The sequence below is a fragment of the Triticum dicoccoides genome, chromosome 2B, assembly GCF_002162155.2.
Source record: "Triticum dicoccoides isolate Atlit2015 ecotype Zavitan chromosome 2B, WEW_v2.0, whole genome shotgun sequence".
Classification (NCBI taxonomy): Eukaryota; Viridiplantae; Streptophyta; class Magnoliopsida; order Poales; family Poaceae; genus Triticum; species Triticum dicoccoides.
In genome coordinates, this window is record NC_041383.1 from 94,335,454 (window position 1) to 94,353,633 (window position 18,180).

At 42.1% G+C, this 18,180-nt stretch overlaps 1 long non-coding RNA gene across 17 annotated transcripts in view; it reads right to left on the bottom strand.

The window, feature by feature from the left end:
- Positions 1 to 2,462: 2,462 nt before the first annotated feature.
- Positions 2,463 to 18,180, bottom strand: part of LOC119362326 — a 20,781-nt gene continuing 5,063 nt past the window's right edge. For 9 of the 17 annotated variants that reach the window (XR_005173330.1, XR_005173335.1, XR_005173329.1 and 6 more), the window contains 15 exons: positions 17,644 to 17,956; positions 17,262 to 17,444; positions 16,138 to 16,257; positions 15,495 to 15,614; positions 14,718 to 14,847; positions 12,584 to 12,873; positions 11,054 to 11,532; positions 10,401 to 10,658; positions 9,972 to 10,077; positions 7,799 to 8,071; positions 7,071 to 7,118; positions 5,785 to 6,021; positions 4,389 to 4,597; positions 3,437 to 3,664; positions 2,463 to 2,953 (listed from right to left, as the gene is read on the bottom strand). This is a non-coding gene — a long non-coding RNA (uncharacterized LOC119362326). Of the gene's footprint in view, positions 2,954 to 3,436; positions 3,665 to 4,388; positions 4,598 to 5,784; positions 6,039 to 7,070; positions 7,119 to 7,798; positions 8,072 to 9,971; positions 10,094 to 10,400; positions 10,659 to 11,053; positions 11,533 to 12,583; positions 12,874 to 14,717; positions 14,848 to 15,494; positions 15,615 to 16,137; positions 16,258 to 17,261; positions 17,445 to 17,643; positions 17,957 to 18,180 lie in introns of all 17 variants that reach the window. The other 8 variants (XR_005173333.1, XR_005173337.1, XR_005173336.1 and 5 more) reach the window with 8 other exon arrangements.

Genomic DNA, 18,180 nt, shown 5'->3' on the forward strand with positions numbered 1-18,180 from the left:
GGACGTTTATATTTCCTATGCATGTATGTGTGTTTTGAAGGAATGTGGATTTCATGGACTATTGGTTGGAATCTACATATTGCTGAAAAACTAAGACATATATAAAATTTCCACTAACCTTTGCTTGGATGAACTCGTGTGGATCTTCTGAATCAAACACCCATCGTGTGCACAGCTAGCCCATCGCTCTTTTTTTTTTTTTTGCGGGGGAGCTAGCCCATCGCTCTTAACAGAACTTCCTGGCTTTTTTGCTGTGCTGCTTGTGCAGAAGGGTACTTTTTGCGCCCATCGCTACCTCATCTGCTACATAGGTACACACAGAACAAGTTTGGTAATTTTTCCACTGGACCGAGGACTAGTAACTAGTAAGGCATTGATGCACAAGCATGAAAGCCAAAATTGTGGCTATAGCATATATGGGGAGGTACGTAGCGCTTCTCAAGTAGTATTAGATATAAATCGTTTTGTACCTATGTATTTTACTCATAGTTATTTCAGCACCTATGTATTTTGATAACAGCCAGTTTCCGTAATCTTATTTACTCTGGCGTGGAGGTGGAACGTGTGTAGTGAAGCATATATATTGTTTCTGCAAATGATCTATCTTCTAGTAGTGCAAAAAATCTGTAATTTTAGCCTAACTATTCAAGGCCGTACGTACTGGCTACTAGCTGTGAGTGCCTTTTGCGTGTGTGAAAAACTTGAGTCAACTTATCAATTAACATCGGCAACTTGGAGATTGATTTAAGAAGCATAACCAAAACACATGCATATATGTTCCTGTCGCTATGTTTGTTTGGCATAGCTACTGGCTAGCAATGAAATGCAGCAGGTAAAAGTAACTAATTAAGAGACAACAACTTTCAGAGCAACTGTTTGCTGAGCTGGAGGCATGGATGATCTATAGTTTGAGACCAACTATTTTCAGAGCCCCAGGTAAAAACAAAGTTCCCCTTCATTCAAAACATAATCTACAACCTCCCAATTTTCTACGGAGAAGCCTTACATCCTTGTACACAGATTTTTACACATAAAAGGAATCGAACACATGTCAATCCATATACAGATTTTTCCACTGACCTTGCTTGAATTGACGCAGATGTCTGCATTGTCCTCGACTGAAACATGTATACTTTTGTATCACGCCTAGTGCCCGGCTTTTAGTTGTGCTCTTGCCCGGTCCGCACCTCCAGCTTCCATGTCAATAGATGCATCACCAGGTCAAAACAAAAAACAAAAACAAAAAAGGGGGCATCAGGCGATTGACTGGTTTCCTTAAAAGTAGACTGGGATGGAGCAAGCATGGTGTGCGTAGCCTTTACATAGAGTAGAGGGTGGGGCAAACAGGCAAGCGGGCCGGCCGGAGATGCATCATTGGCAGGTCGACGGCGTTGCATAGATGGGAGACGCGTGAGGTGTTCGATTGAGGAGAAAAGAGGAGCTAGCAATTGGAGACGGGGCAGGACATTTTATAGAGAGGAGAGGGGGGTGTCAGCCATCATATCTGGGAGAGGAGCGGGCGAGCAATGCGGAGAGGCGTTGGATGGAAGGTGGATCCGCGTGATGGATCGAGGCATCTTGGAAACGAGAGGGAGATGGCGCTGCTTTGATTTGGTTCTCTGGGAGACAATTCAAGGGACGCCTTGTTTCGAGGCAGAATTGAAGGATCCATCTTGGGAGATGATTCAAGGGGTGCCTTGTTTCGTGGGAGAATTAAATGATCCGGCCCCATCCATCAGAAGATTGATTGGTTTGTATCTCAAGCTAGGCTGCTGAAATAACGGAAGGTAGGTACGCATACGTGGGATGAGATGAGATGGGATAGTAGGTATACGCTAGAAAAACGCAGAAAGCGAAAAGACCATGAGCACGAACTGAAACTATCAAAACTTACACTTGTTGGTTTGCCTTGTTCCCAACACTCACGGCTGCCAGCGTCACCATACTCACTCAAAATACCATTTTCTACTTGTTGCCAGCATCGCCAATCAATCAATATACTATTACCTCTGTTCGACATGTATTTAGGAACGGAGGGAGTAGTTTGTTGCCATTTTCTTGTTTTACGATGAAGAAAGAGTACACTTTAACAACACATTACTGGTATATCATAGTTAGGTTATATCACATCCAATTCCCAACTACCGACTCCTCCAGAAATTGTATAATCAGAGCGAGGGGCGAATAATGGGTACGATGATCAAGCATACATACACAAATCTAAATAGGGGAGTATCTTTGAATCGGAAGATTTCTAACCAGCTTGACTTGTTTTTCCCCACGAATCTTCAGAAATTGCATGGCATATATGATTCAACAGCAAACGCGAGAAACATGCACACATACACACACACAAATAATAATGTTTGTTTTGACCCAAAACAATATTGATTACATGAGCCAGAAACATAGATTTGCATCTTCGTTTCACAGGCATAGCAAAGTTGCAGACAGACATAATATATATGCGCCAAACTCTGACATCTTTATTTTGAAACCAAGCATTTCATCTCATCTCCCTACACTTCACTGATGAAGGTTGCTTGACTGATGGCCAGATTGATTTTTTCACATATCCATTACAAGATAAAAATGAAAAGGCAAAAATCCAGAACCATATGTACCATCCCAAGCATGAACAGAAGAGCTCCGCGGAGGGGCAAAAAATGTATAACCAATCGGAAACTTTACACTACATTAGCACAAGTTCACAGTTAACTTCACTTGTGCCATTGACCAATTAATTAGGGACTTCCCTCAAATTTTCTTCCTAAACAGCCCAGATCTTCACACCGCGCAGTCTACAACTTGCTGGATGGTCTAAAACTCTCTAAATGTTGAGCCACTTCAACTTGACAACAATCCCACGTTTGGCTCTTGAGCATATGGACTACCCTCGGCCTGTAACAACCACGACTTGCAGGTTCTCTTATTTCCCTTCAGCAATGATCTCCTGTATCATGCAAAAACCCGGGTCAGGTGTTTCTCAAGTGAGCACAACACAAGACAGAAAAGATGATGACAAAACAAGTATTAAGAGGTTCATGGATCTTCACGTTGTACATCAGCCTAGCAAGGACCAAGCTTCAGTTGAAACATTAACAATTATTAGCTCTCAACTAAACTCAAGACCTATAAATCATTGCCAAGATCATTTTCAATGGTAGGCAACACCACCAGGTATGTACACAACAATATCACTACACATATCAATTAGCACTTTGGCAATCAGCAAGCCAAGAAAAGGTAGTGACCAAACCAGAATTAAACAAAACAACCATGCTCAGCAAGAGACCATCCCTGATCATGTAAGAAACACACATTTCATGGCGCTTACGCATGCCATGGTAAAAAAGGGAGTATAATTCTAAAAAGGGATGCATCAATCAAAGATGGAGTACAGAATGAGAAAAAGGCCAGTCAAATGAAGGCTCACCATGCACTGTTCAAGATGCACCTCATATACTCTGATATTTGTCGGCGGCCAAGCTCTACTAGTTCAGCAATCGCGGTGCTGCCTGGTTTTTAAAGCATGTCCATGGCCTTTATGTAGCACTTCTTCTACTCGATCATGCGCCCACGTGGTTCTTGAGCATTTCGAGTTCCCTCGGCCTTGCAGCAACCATGACTTACAGGTTGTTCTTTCCCCCTTTAGCAATGATCTCTGTAATATTCGAAGAACCAGGTCAGGTGTTCCTCTAACAAGCACAAAACAAGACAGAAAGAAGATGATAAAAAATAAGAAGAGGTTCGTGGTTATCTTCACATGCAACAACAGTCTAACAAGGACCCATGGGTCGGAAATAACCAAAAACTTCAACAGCAGTCTAAAAAGGATCAGGCTTCAATTGAAGCATTCACAATTTGCTCTCAGTAAACCTATAAATCATTGCCAGATCACAAATATACACAACCTCTCAAAGCCAGAGTCTTTAGGCAATTGGAACCCTACATCACTAGCTACTCAGAAGAAATCCCATAGTTTAGTATAGTAGAGTTTAAATCCAGTTAAGCATAAAATCAATAGTAATGCTCATTCTCAAAGCCAATTATCAAATTACCAAGTCAGCATAGACATTTTTCCTTAGGGATTGATTAAGCCCTCGTATATTCCAGCAAAACGACAAGGCGTTGGTCCATTTCACAAAAAAATAAAGGATAAGGAGAGGTTCCAGCCCAAGGGGAACATGTCTCAAGCAATTAGCCACACAGCTGCATGCTGAAGTACTAGCACATCTATGTTATGCAAACTAAAGTCATGTATGTAGACTGATGAAGCCCAATATAATAGTATTTCAACCTAACGGTACATTTATAGAAGCACGGCTCGATGGCTGTGGGCACACACATCATGGGAGAGAGGACAGCAGAGGAAACAACGGCTTTACCTATGTCGGAGTCAAATAAGAAGCACCCACTAGAGGGGCAGGCCGGGGGCACCGACTCGCTGGTGATGTACTCTTACTGGATGGCCTAAATGTCGAGCCACTTCAACGTGACAACAGTTCCCACGTTTGGCTCTTGAGCATTTTGACTTCCATCAGCCTGCAACAACCATAACTTCCAGGTTTTCTTCTTTCCCTTTAGCAATGTTGTCCTGTATTATTCAAAGAACCGACTCAGGTGTTTCTCAAGCGAGCACAACATAGGATAGAATAAAGATGATGCCAAAATAAGAAGAGGTTCATGGGTCTAACAAGGACCATTAGTTGGAAATAGCAGATTGCTCAGAACTTCTAAAGCAGTCTAACAAGGACCAAGCTTTAGTTGAAACATTGATAATTTGCTCCCAACTAAACAAGACCTATAAATTATTGATTTCCAGAGCCCAAATATATACAACCTCGTTAAAATAGCAGATTACTCAAGGATGGATCTCTAGCTATGGACAGGGGTGCGTGGAAGCTTGCTATCCATGTGCCAGAGCCATAAGTTGGTTGCGAGATCTTATGGGTTTCATCTCTAGCCTACCCCAACTTGTTTAGGACTAAAGGCTTTGTTGTTGTTGTTGTACTCAAGGATGGATCTGAATTCAAACAAGCATACCAAGTAAAACATAAAACTCATCAAAGGACGTCGATACATGATGGCCATTACATCATGCACACACGGAGACTAAATAAACACTGCTTCATAACTAGGCATGACTCTATGGACCATATAAAGTTAGCACCTCATTTGAAACAATGCCACATAAACAAACACACAAGGTTTTCACTCCATCTGGAGTACCAAAGCACAGAAACACCTGAAAAGATCATATACATTCAATGGACTCAAATATATCCTAAATCAAAAGGGCGGCAACATCATTAGAAGTTTAACTATAACTTTCCTTTATTCTAAGCCTTTGGAAATCATGAATTGATCCTATTTGTGACAGACACAACAAAGATTTCACAAACATCGCTTCCAAAATCCTAGAATAGTAAAATTCTGAAACATAACAACAAATTCTATTAAAAATCATAGTAGTTTCAAATACCATGACACTTCGTCATCGGTGCCAGCACAGCTATGTTCTGTGAAGCAAAGACTTGTATGTAGTTTACTGAAGTTGAGACACCAATCTTACGAAAACAATTGCATTGATGTTCACAAACTAACAGTTTATCGATAATCTCATATAAAGAATGGCAGTTCCATTGTGAGCATTTAAGAGTCACTTAGGCCCCAAGTTTCTATCAGTTTAACATTAATCCATAGCTCGAAGCAGTAGAGGACATGCCACAAAGTACTAGGTCCTAGAGCAGACATAGGAGGAAGGAGAGACCAGTAACTCACCTATGCCGGAGTCAAAGAAGAAGCGCCCACGAGAGGGGCAGGGCAGGGGCGCCGACTCGCTAGTGATGTACTCCCATGTGTAGATCATCACACCATGTAGTGTATGACTTACTAGATGGTCTAAATGTTGAGCCACTTCAACTTGACAACAATCTCCACATGGCTCTTGAGCATATCGAGTCCTCTGCGTGCAACAAACGACGACTTCAAGGGTTTTGCCCCTTCACCTATGATCTCCTGTAATATTCAAAGAACTGGGTCAGGTCTTTCTCTAATGAGCACAACACAAGACAGGAAAATGATGATGCCAAAATAAGTAAACAGTGGTTTATGAGTCTAAACGGGACCCATGAGTTGGAAATAGCAGACTACTCAAAACTTCTACAACAGTCTACCAAGGATCAAGCTTCAGTTGTAACATTGACAATTTGCTCTCAACTAAACTTGAGACCTATAAATCATTGCCAGATCACAAATTATTTGACTTATCAAAGCCACAATCTTCAGCCAAATTGTGTACAATAACAACAGATTTTATAGAAAATCAAAGTGGTTTCAAATGCCATGACATTTTGTCATCGGCACTAGGACAACTATCTTATGCAAACCAAGCTCATGTATGTAGACTATAGATGTTATCAATAATATGATTGCATATCATTTGTACAGAGGACGTTCGCTAGATCTCTTCATTAATAAGAGAAATAGATGATCAAAGATTTTAGAGCTAGTACAAGTAAAAGTCCAAGTAATTTTATTTGCGAGGACAAAAGTCAGAATAATTCATATGTCCCCAGGTGAGATCAAATCAAGTTAAAGAAAAAAATCATTTCTTTTATCATGACAGGAGCATATATAACAAATCATATCATGACTTTTGAAGCACCAGCAACAAAAAGCCATGAGTAAGTATTGACTGGATGTGTCCAGCTCTGCCAAAATGTCACGCCACAGCAAAATGGAATTCATTCATTCATAGAAGAATTATAAGCTACAGCAAGAATAGCATCACGTCCATCATCTCATAGCTCAGAAGAATGAATGAACAGGGTCAGCTACATATACTAGTCACTCAGGTTAGCACATGTTAGAACCAATCCCACAATGTCATTTCAATAACCAGATTAACATGAGTAGCAAATGTACTCCCTCCGTAAAGAAATATAAGAGAATTTAGATCACTACTTTAGTGATCTAAACACTCTTATATTTTTTCACAGAGAGAGTATGTCAGAAACAAACAGACGATAGACATCCTTCCAAAAAACCATGAGACCATTACCCACCTGCGGTTGCAGAGAGGAGCTCCAAATCGGTCCTTGGTCTGCGAGCCCCTGAAAACAGGTTTCTTCTAGTTACTATCAATATCATGAAGGAGGCACATCACATCAGTAGAATGGATACAGAAACCTCTTGAATTATCATACTAGCGCCATTAATTTAATTAACCATACAACGGATATATAACTCATGACGCCATAAAACAGATACAATATTTGACCTCAAATAATGCATGTAGCAGCATACAATAAGTGTAGCGTTTTCACAAGAGGTGTAATATTTTCACACGGATAATAAAGGTATAATACCAGCTAGTTAAAATTAACATCCCAGCCACACCCCAACAACTGTAGCACCACAACTAACCCCTAAAGCTTGATTTTCCTAATTATTAGTGAATCGAGTACAATGGGAAAAATTACCACTTTGACCAAAGATATCGACCAAACCAACCACGAGGGAGGACTCACGTCAGAAGACCATGCATTGCAGCAGCAAAACAACTAAGAAGCAGCAATGCCTCTTTGAAAATGCCTCTTTAAGCAGCAGCAATGCATAGGTCCAATCTCCATAGGAAAACAACTACATACGACAGTTCAGCATCTCGGTCTCAGATTCTCAGGACACGGCTAAATAGGCAAGGCAGCTCACCGACATGGAAAACTTATTATCGGCATCGTCATTGCATAGATACATGTGCAGTAAGTAAAACCATGGAGGTGGGGGGACTGACCGACGTCCATAGAACCCAATTAGTTAACGACCTCCCATCTTGTTGGCTTTGACAGGAGGTACCAGCCCTGGGCGCGCAGGCTGGAGAGGGTGCCCGCCAGGACGGTCTATTTCATGTTCTTGTCGGTTGACACGTGTGCAAATGTTGACGCCTTTGAACCACTTACAGTATTCGACTGGGACCATGTAAGAATTAGATCAGCTCTCCTTAGCTTCACGACCCACAGAAGATGTATAATGATGTATCCCAGCCTAGGAAGCTAAAACATAAGATCTATTGGACATGAAACACTTTGTTAATAAGGGTGCTAATTTGTTCTACACGACATCACAAGAATTTAATTTTGTTGTCAGTTTTCATGAGCCACAGAGAACATGCATAGCAGTATATTTCAACTTAAAAAGCTAAAGCATACACAACGATTGGAAATTTATAATATTGTGTCAAAGGATGCTAATTTGCTACGTACGGCATCACGGGCAAAGAAAGAAATAAAACACCAACATACACTGACTAGTTCAGTGGCTCAAGTGATAGTAATGCACAAAGCATATATAGTAATGCATTTCATGGCCCACACATAACATATATAGCAACGCATTTCAACTTAGGAAGCTAAAACATACATGTCTATTGGGCATGTATAACTTTTTTCAATAAGGGTGCTATTTTGTTGTACACGGCATCAGAAGCCATCAAAAACCACAACCAGTTCAGCGGTTCAAGAAACTAGATGCCGGAATGCCTTGTGTGTGAGCTTCTCTTGTTCAGCCACAACAGAGCATCAACACATATATAAAACAACAGATTTTATTGAAAATCAAAGTGGTTTAAAATGCCATGATGTTTTCTAGTAGCACAGCTATGTTCTGCAAACCAAAGTCACCTATGTAGATTACTGAAAGTTCAGCCACCAATCTCACGAAAACAATTGCATTGATGTTTCGAAAACCAACAGTTTATCAATAATCTCAATAAAATAATGTGACAGTTCCATTGTGAGCATTCACGACTCACCCAATCCCCAAGTTTCTATCAGTTTAATATGCGTCCCTAGTTGGGTGTTATTCAATTAGAATATCGAAAATCTAATTTTGCTTTGGAAATCATGTGCATTTATGGAGCTCATGTAAATCTACTGCAGCATTAATATTTGAGATTAATCAACACATAGCCATTCTACAGGTGCATTGCTGCTGTTTAGATGGTCGGTTGGTTCGTTACCTGTTGCAAGATCTTAGAGAGTTTAGCGTGCCTTGCCCCCCTCGTCGTCCAGGATCACCTCGAGCGAGATGCCCTGTAGGTTCACCAGCGTCGTCTCCAGCATATCCAAGTCTGTGCTGTTGCCTCTGTTTTTAAGGCGTCCCTAAGGCGTCGCTTAGGCGACGCCTAGGCGTTAGGGCCCCCTAGGAGGCAAGGCGTCGGCCTTGCCTTACATGTGTGTCTAAGGCGTCCGCCTTAGTCGTTAAGGTGTCCAAGGCGTCCGCCTAGGCGCCACTATGCCTGCCTTAGGCAAATAAGGACGCCTTAGAAAGAGCTGGGTGGTTTAGGCGGGAAACAGATAACTGGGAGGGAAGGAAAGGGCGGGAAACTTTGTTTTGGCGCCAACAGGTACTAGAGGGAGAGAGAGAGACCTATAACCATTTTCAGTTTCCCCCCACCCCCAGGCTGGATCTGAGCTTCTCCCCCTCCTCTCTAGCAGCTTCCCCCTCCTCTCCGGCAGATCCCCCTCCCCCTCCTCTCTGGCAGCTTCCCCCTCCTCTCCGGCAGATCCCCTTCCCCTTCCTCTCCTGCAGTTCCTCCTCCTCCTCTCCTGCAGATTCTCCATCCTCTCCAGAACTATATGGGCTCTACAACCATCAGTTGCAAGGTGTGTATGGCTGTATGCCTAGTTGCCTAATGCCTACCAAATTCTACTTAATTCTGCTGCTTACAAGTCTCTAAGGCGTCGCCTCGCCTTATGCCTTAGCGCTTAGGCAGTGAGGCGCCCCCCCAGCGCCTCGCCTCGCCTTACCGCCTTAAAAACATAGGCTGTTGCCAAACATGAACATCGAAGCAGGCTGGCCAAAGTTACCCCTTGTCATGCTAGGTGGTGGTTTCAGGACAGGAAATCTTTTCATTCCTTTTCAGATAGCAGAATAGAAAAATTGATGAAACAGCAGATTAAAATCACCTTTAGAGAGCAGTAGAGTATCATGTCGATGTGAATCCACAGAAGCTTCAGGGGATAGTCAACATCTTTGGTGTTCAACCAACATATCTCTTCTCCAATATTAGCCCTGGAAGTTTCCATAACTTAAGAAATAGTGGCCAACAAACAAGCATGTCATAATGCGCCGAGCTAAGTAGAGGACAAGTACAAGAACATGGTCTCCAATGAAAAAATGAATGTTGCTAGGCAGGCACGCACGCACGCATGAATATTTTGAAGCAAGAATAAGTAAATTTGGTAGCATGATTAATGGATGGCACACAACAAACGACTCCTACATGAACTAGAGTACATACACTCTGCTTGCAGTCTGAATCTGATGGCATGGTTTGAATCAATCAAGCAGACAAGCATGGTTTGGATCTGACGGAGATGGGAAACGGTGCTCACCTGTACTGTGCGTAGAACAAGGAAGAGGAAGCAGCAGACGTACCCTTCCTCCTCCTAGGCTGCCATCCGCCGCGCGAGCACCGGCGCACCGGGAGCCCTTCCTTGGCAGTGGCCAGCTCAAAGCCGCGGTTTTGGAGCATGCTCTTGACAAGCCCGTGCCCGCCGGCCGTGATGCCGAGCCGGAGGTGTCGCATCACGGACATGGGAGCATCGCTTGCACTTGTCAGTCAGGCTCTCAAACCTGATCTTATCCAACGCCTGCACATCATAGCACCCAAACACGTAATCAAAGTGTTTAGAGCTAGTACAAATAAAAGTCCAAATAATAGGATTTTGCGAGGATAAAAGTGAAAATCCATTCTTTATCATGACATGAGCATAACAACACACATCTCACAATTCAGACAGAAGTGCTAAACTCATGACTTGTGTTGCATCAGCAACAAGAAGGCATAAGTAGATATTTTCTGGATGTGTCCAGTGACAGAAAAACGACATGCCACAATAAAAGGGAATTCATTCATTCAGAGAAGAATAATTATCAGCCATCCATAATTCATGAAGTTATGACAACCCACAAGAACTACCAAGTCTATCCAGAACATATTAAGCACGAGCAAGTAAATAGGGACGAGATTTATGTTTTGCTGTACCTGATCGTCCTTGAGGTAGAGGTTGATGTTAGTACCCCTCCAAAGGGGCTCTCCAGCAGTATCACATATCACAGTGAAGAAGCCACTAGTCTGGGACTCCCAAACATAGTGCTCATTGTCGTTGTGCTTGCTGGTCGCAACAACTCTCTCAGCAACAAGGTAAGCATAGTAGAACCGACACCAAACTGACGAATCATGGACACCACACACCAACAGCTAGGGCCTCCATGAAATACCTCGTGCCAGACCTTGCAATGGTACCAAGGTTGTTCACGAGGTATGACTTGGACATACAAATACCACTGTTCATATTCGTGAGTGTGGTCATGGCCTTGTGAGGGACATTGTGGATGAATAGCTCTGGCTGAGCATCCAGCTCGCTCTTGTCCGTCAGGCTCTCAAACCTCCTTGTGAGGGACATTGTGGATGAATAGCTCTGGCTGAGCATCCAGCTCGCTCTTGTCCATCAGGCTCTCAACCTGCACACATAGCACCCCAATACCCAGTTTAGTGTGATTCTCACAAATAACAAGCCAATATGCAAACATAACCGATGAGTAAGTAAACGACTGGATAGAAGCAGGCTAGGTATTTGCCGAAGGATGCTGCGTGTTGTGCTGATGTGATACGTTCATGTTAAAACATGACTGCAAGTATTGACAAAAGTGGTGCACGGTTGCATTAGAACAGTGGATGCTTTCATCCTACTCCTGAAGACCGAGTAGCAGAAGCACGGGTTGAAAGTGAAACCACTATGATCATGGTTTCTTCACGTATTATTAGATATAATGGCGGAGCTCCTGACAGAGTAGAACAATGGATTTAAGGCTGTTCTAGAGTAACAATTACTAGTTATTATAGACGACCGTCCATGCTTATAAAAAAATATCAGATAAGTTAGGATTTCGTTTACTCCACTTTCAAGTATTGGGCATATCATTATACTGAACATCTATGTCTATAATCACTTTAGGGCTAGAATAAAATATCAAGGCTGTCAACAACATGGAAGTTTAATAAACCAAGAAGTCCACAATGACCTTTAAAAAATACAGTCAGGTTTAGCTTGTACACCACCCACAATCCACATAAATAGGGGAATTGTGTTGTGTCTAAATACTCCGATATGAAAAATGTCATGTATCAATCAACGTGCTTCTTGGAAACAAATCCGGTCATGACTTATGAACAGAATCTCTTAAAACTTGAAAGCTGATCTGGAGGAACTAAACAACAGTCCTATAGTATGAGGCGTAAGCAGATTAAAGTGGACTTTGGTTTCTTTCTGAAGATTTTTACATGTAACAGATCAAACAAAATGCATCAAGTTAGAAGAAACTATCGAACATATACTTATCAATGATATGACCTCTTTCAGTCAGTGAACTAGTGCGGGTACCAGAATACAGAACTGGACCAGAGTATGTCCTTTGTCTTTGTCTAACTTCACTGCTAAAGTTTTCCACCCTCAGAACCTTGCGTCGATGTAGAGGATAATGAGAAGAGAAGAAGAGAAGAGGGAGGGGTTACCTTCAGACTTGGAAGAGCAGCCGAGGATGGGGGATTTCTCTGTCGCCCGTGGCCTCTTCCTCTTTCCTTCCAGAGGGTAGATCTTAGCCCTTCATCCTTCCTGATAGGCTTGGAAGCTCCATGCCCGAGCAGCAACAGACGGAGGAAGCATCTCCTTCCAGGCCCTTGACGACAGTCTGCTCATGCACAGCCGCTCGCGATTTTGAGTGGCGATGGAGCTCCAGTCCAACACACCATTCTGATCCCTCTAGCAGTGGTTGCTGACCTGACAAGAATAGCTTCACCTTCACCTGTTGTTCGCAACGAAAAACAACAAGCATGAGCCAAAGAGGCAACACGTTAAGCTTCACCAGACAAGAGGTCAATACAATATGTAGGTCAACTATCACAATATGTAGAAATGACAAGATTTTGAGTTTATGAACTGGGACACTGTAATCGGAATAGCTCTTCAAGTATAGTCTAACATATTACAGTAGAACTGAATATCTGTGCAAAAATGCAACTTGCTGTTTCCGAAATTCATGATCATAAGATGTGCAGAAAAATGCATCAGGTTCAATCTCCTTGAGTGAGGAAAAATACAAACAAACAGTGCATTATCCATTACTTATAACCCTAAGAGTAGTTTTCATGAATCGCAGTACAAGCAATAGCATGGGAATATAAAAATCCCAAATATTTGACATTTTAATGGAAGGGTAGCGTTTTTTGAATTGAAAATGATAATGTTGTCACCATAGGGAAAGCATAATGCTGGATATTAGAAGGCAGAGGAACATGATTTCCTCAAATCATGCATGTAGCAGCATACAGGTAGTGTAGCGTTTTTACAAAATGTGTAATATTTTCACATGGATAAGAAAGGTATAATGCTAGCTAGTCAAAACCAACATCCAAGCCACACCCCAACAGCTGTAGCCCCACAACCAATCACATCCATGCTTTAATTTAATTATTTAATAGGTGGACAGTAGGTTTTTTTTTGAAAGTCCAATAGAAAAGGGCAAATGCAAGTTTTGAATGAACAATCCAGATCCAAACAATCACGAGTTCTGAATCATGCCACAACAAAAGCGAATTCATTTATTCAGAGAAGAATAACTATCAGCCACAGGAAATCAGCAGCACGTCCATCATTCACGAGGTTATGACATGCCGAGATTAGAAAATTTGAGTTCAATACATCTCTCTTTTGTCTGAACTGAAGAAACCATTTTTTCAGTTAAATGCAAATTGACAAGTACTCCCTTCGTTCCTAAATATAAGTCTTTTAAGAGATTCCAATGCGGGCTACATACGGAGCGAAATGACTGAATCTACAGTCTAAAATATGTCTATATGCATCCGTATATAGTCCTTATTGAAATCTCTAAAAAAATTATATTTAGGAACGGAGGGAGTACAACCGTCCACAGTAGAGAAGCAACTGTGGATAAGCTCTCAGATTATCACATAATCAAAAACAACATCATCAAGTAAGCCATCAAATTCTCAAAAGCTAACATGGGGCTAGTGCTCAACATTAAAAAGGTCTTCAGTTTTCAGTTTAAGTGAATCAAGGTACATGATCTCTAAACTGTGTACAAATGCAAAATATTGTGATTCCTAAACTGCAGTCTTTAAGCCACGATAGCTAATAACTAACTAACCATTGCTTAAAAAAGTGCAACACGGTAACTATAATAAGACAGATTTACGTAGTAACTAATTCACGAAGAAACATATACTCATAAATCTCTGCTCTAGTTGGTCACTACTGTAAGCTAGGAAATATATACTTGCAGGGATTCATGAAGAACAACATGCTGCACACCCACCTACTGGAACACTAGACGTAATCACATACATGATGGAATTGGAACGAGAATATTACCCAGAACGCCAGCTTATGGATGTTCTAGGAAAGTAACCACCACAGGTTCTAGGGTATGGATGTTCCAGGGATGGTAAGGAACTCAAGTGGCAGGCATCATCCTTCCGTTAGTAAGGTATAAAACTTGTAAGAGCAGCGGGACAATAAATAAATCTATGTATGATATGACAGTTGCAACGCATACACATAAACCAAGCCAACAGATGCTGGACACGGGGAGGGGCGAGAGATCGTCGACAACTCGAAATAGTGACTTACCTACACCGGTAAGTAAGCTGATGAATCTAAGCTAGTACTCATCACCGATGATGCGGGTTCACCAGTCCGTCCTTCAAGTGAGTCGGAATAGTCACGGGTCATCGACACACCTCTCCTGTAGTGGCCTGGCCTGCAGAGGAGCAAGCAGGACCTCGAGTTTCAAAAAGGCAGTACTTAAATACAAAACAAGGTAAGAGCTAGCACCCAGCAAAACAACAATCCATCAGGCAACTCGCCGGAACTAATCCACACCACCAGAACACCACCACATTCAGCAGCAACCCTCTGTTTCTAAATATACAAATAGTAGCATGTTGAGAGACAGGCATATACTCACTCCGTTTCTAAATCTAAGTCCCTTTAGAGATTTCAATACGAACTACATACGGATGCATATAGACATATTTTAGAGTGTAGATTCACCCATTTCGCTACGTATGTAGTCCATAGTGGAATCTTTAAAAGGTCTTCTGTTTAGAAACGGAGGGAGTATAACCTAAAAACAGAGCAGGGCAGAATAGCATTGTTGAGACATCTAAGATTCTTTGGCAAACCAAAGTAAATAACTGCCCCAAATTCTGGCATCAACGTAGATGATAACCATGACAACCAGTTGTTAAACAGAGCCTAACCATCCACAAACACAAGCCATGATCGTTAACAGAGATCATATCAGTAAGCCTCAACATGGCAACCATGCGCCAGACCAATGGCAAAGATCATCAACTCGACGGCCGGAGCAGAGCAGGGAGGAGAAAGGGGTGACCAGGGACTCACCTAGTGGTGATAGATGAGACAGTCGTGGGAGGCGACGCCAAGGTTACAGGGCGTCAACCCCGCTATCTCATCGGGGCCAGAAGCAAGGAGGCGCACCACTGTCACCGTCATGCTTCACATCTGAAGCACAAAGCATGCATCAAGTCAACAACAGTTGATCACATGACAAATCATACAATGTTGAACAGAAATATGTAAAGCAAGTTGCCTCAAATAAAGCCCCATGAGTAGTACAGGATATGATATAGCGTTTGCATTACTATGAATAGCCCATTGTTGTCGAACTCGGTGAAATAGATGCAAGTGATTCAATTTCCAGGTGGCAGCAACATCGCCCTATATAGAAGGGTGTGCTAGCCACAGCAAGACAAGGAACTCATCAAATTAAGAATTGCAGAGAATGTCATTCTGGGGTACGCCCATATGCAAAGTAAGTAAATGTATGAAAGCATTTCATAGAACAAAAACCATTCTACATCTACAAGTATAACCTGAACCTAATGACTGGTAAAAGCAGGGACAACACCATCACAATCACAAGATTGTGTTGGCCAAAATACCACAACAAAGGGCACAATATGTCCATAGCTTGAATGCTAGGTCCCAGGGCAGACAGACGAGAAAGGGGAGACCAGGGACTTACCTAAGCAGTGCTAGCCGAGTCAGTCATGGGAGCCGGCGTTGTGTTACGGGACGACAACCCCACCGCGTCATTGGCGCTGGAAGCAAGCCGGCCCACCACCGTCGCTGTCATGCTTCACATCTGAAGCACAAAGCATGCATCGAGTCAATGCTTGGTCTAAATGGATTCAACTGATAGTTAGGATGGAATGTGAATGCAGTTTGTACACACCACACATTGCTTGCACATGTCAAGTCAGAGATGATTGAGATACTTTCCTAATATATGGATACAGTATGTGTAATATAAAAGCCAACTATCCAACTTGAAATTTTTATCAACATCGCAACCATGCACCGGACCAAAAGAACTAGATCATCGACCATAAGGTCGCCAAAAACTCCTTTGACCAGAATCCTGCTCCAACTATGAAGCATGTGTGGACTGAGAACTTTGACTTTGCCAAGAGCACAAGAGATGCTACCATCATTATCAGAAAGTAGAAGATGAAACACATCAGACCCATGAATCTCCAGATAACAGTAAAAACTCCACTAATGAGCGACAAGAATGTCCGACTGTGACACAAAAAACTGCACCATAGTCAGGTACTCAGGTGGTCCAAGTATAGAAGGGGCAGAAACCATGTTTCATGTTATTCCAAAACATAAGTTGTGTTCTGCAATTCCAAAACATGATTCACACACACATACTCCTTTTGTCCCAAAATTCCTGTCTTAGATTCGTCTAGATATGGATGTATCTAATACTAAAACATGACTTGATACATCCGTATTTAGACAAATTTAAGACAAGAATTTTGGGACGGAGGGAGTACATGCCAATATATTAGCACAATTAATATATTAGCAGATATTGATGAGAAGCTGAAATATATCTAAGCACCCAAGAAAAATCATGTCTTTTTTTAATACAAGGACTAGAAGATACACATGCCATGTATTTGCAGGCTCTAGTATGATGCCAGTAAGATGGAAACTCCGACAGAAACCTTACTTATCCTCGATCCTAGCTTACAAAATCAACATCCAAGACGTGGGATTGAGCTTGATCTTGACTATATCAGATGCATACACATTGAAGAAACAAAATCAATGGATATAGAAGCCTGAGAAATTCAGTACCCAGTTGTGGTCTTTTTGCCCACTCGGTCTCGAACGCCGCCACGCCAGCGTCCATTGCCCCGTATACGCCTTGCTATACCTAGAGCCCCATCTTTTGGCATACGTCCAACACTTTGAAATACTGAGATGCCACTATGCCCTTCTCCACCCCTTGCCGAATTAGCAATTCTTGCGTGTTTTGATCTGTTGAATGTTAACACCAAAATATGAGAGCAGAAAGTTAATAATAAGGGCATGTGTATGGAAGAAACCCACTAGATAAAGGTACGGAGTAAGATGACAGAATTACATTTAGTGAGTCGAATGAAGTAGGTACTTAAACCAGAAGCAAGTTTGTGTTACACAAGTCAATCAATTAAGGAGGAACAGTAGAAACCAGTACCTGTCTGCAATGTTTTAGGCAGCGGGCTGTCATCTAGCCTCTCGAGAGTGACAAGACCCTTCACATACTGGGATAGTTGTTATGCAGCGAAGGCTCGCTCTCAAAGATCTGCATGACTCTTTCTGGGTTACTTCTGTATATCTCCCCCTGGCTCCAACGGATCTATCTCTTCCAGCTGTAGCAAAGCACACCAAATTACTGAGGAAGAGTACCATGGTGTGATACATCCAGCTTGGTGTCCGCCTTCATGACACGTGGTCACCGTTGTCTACCTTGTATGGCTTAGGGCACCAGAGGCGCACTTACATGGGACCTACAAACATCGAGAGAGTTTGTCAGACAATTTTATATAATCTTTATGGGAACCCAAATCCATTATGTACAGTAATAAACCTAGAAAACCAGGAAAATGTATTAACATTATTTATTCTCTTGCTGCAACTCGCTACTGGAACCAGGAAATAGAATCATTTTCTTAGTTCCACACAATTACTCACTATCCACACATATGTAGTAGCATATAAAACCATCATGACT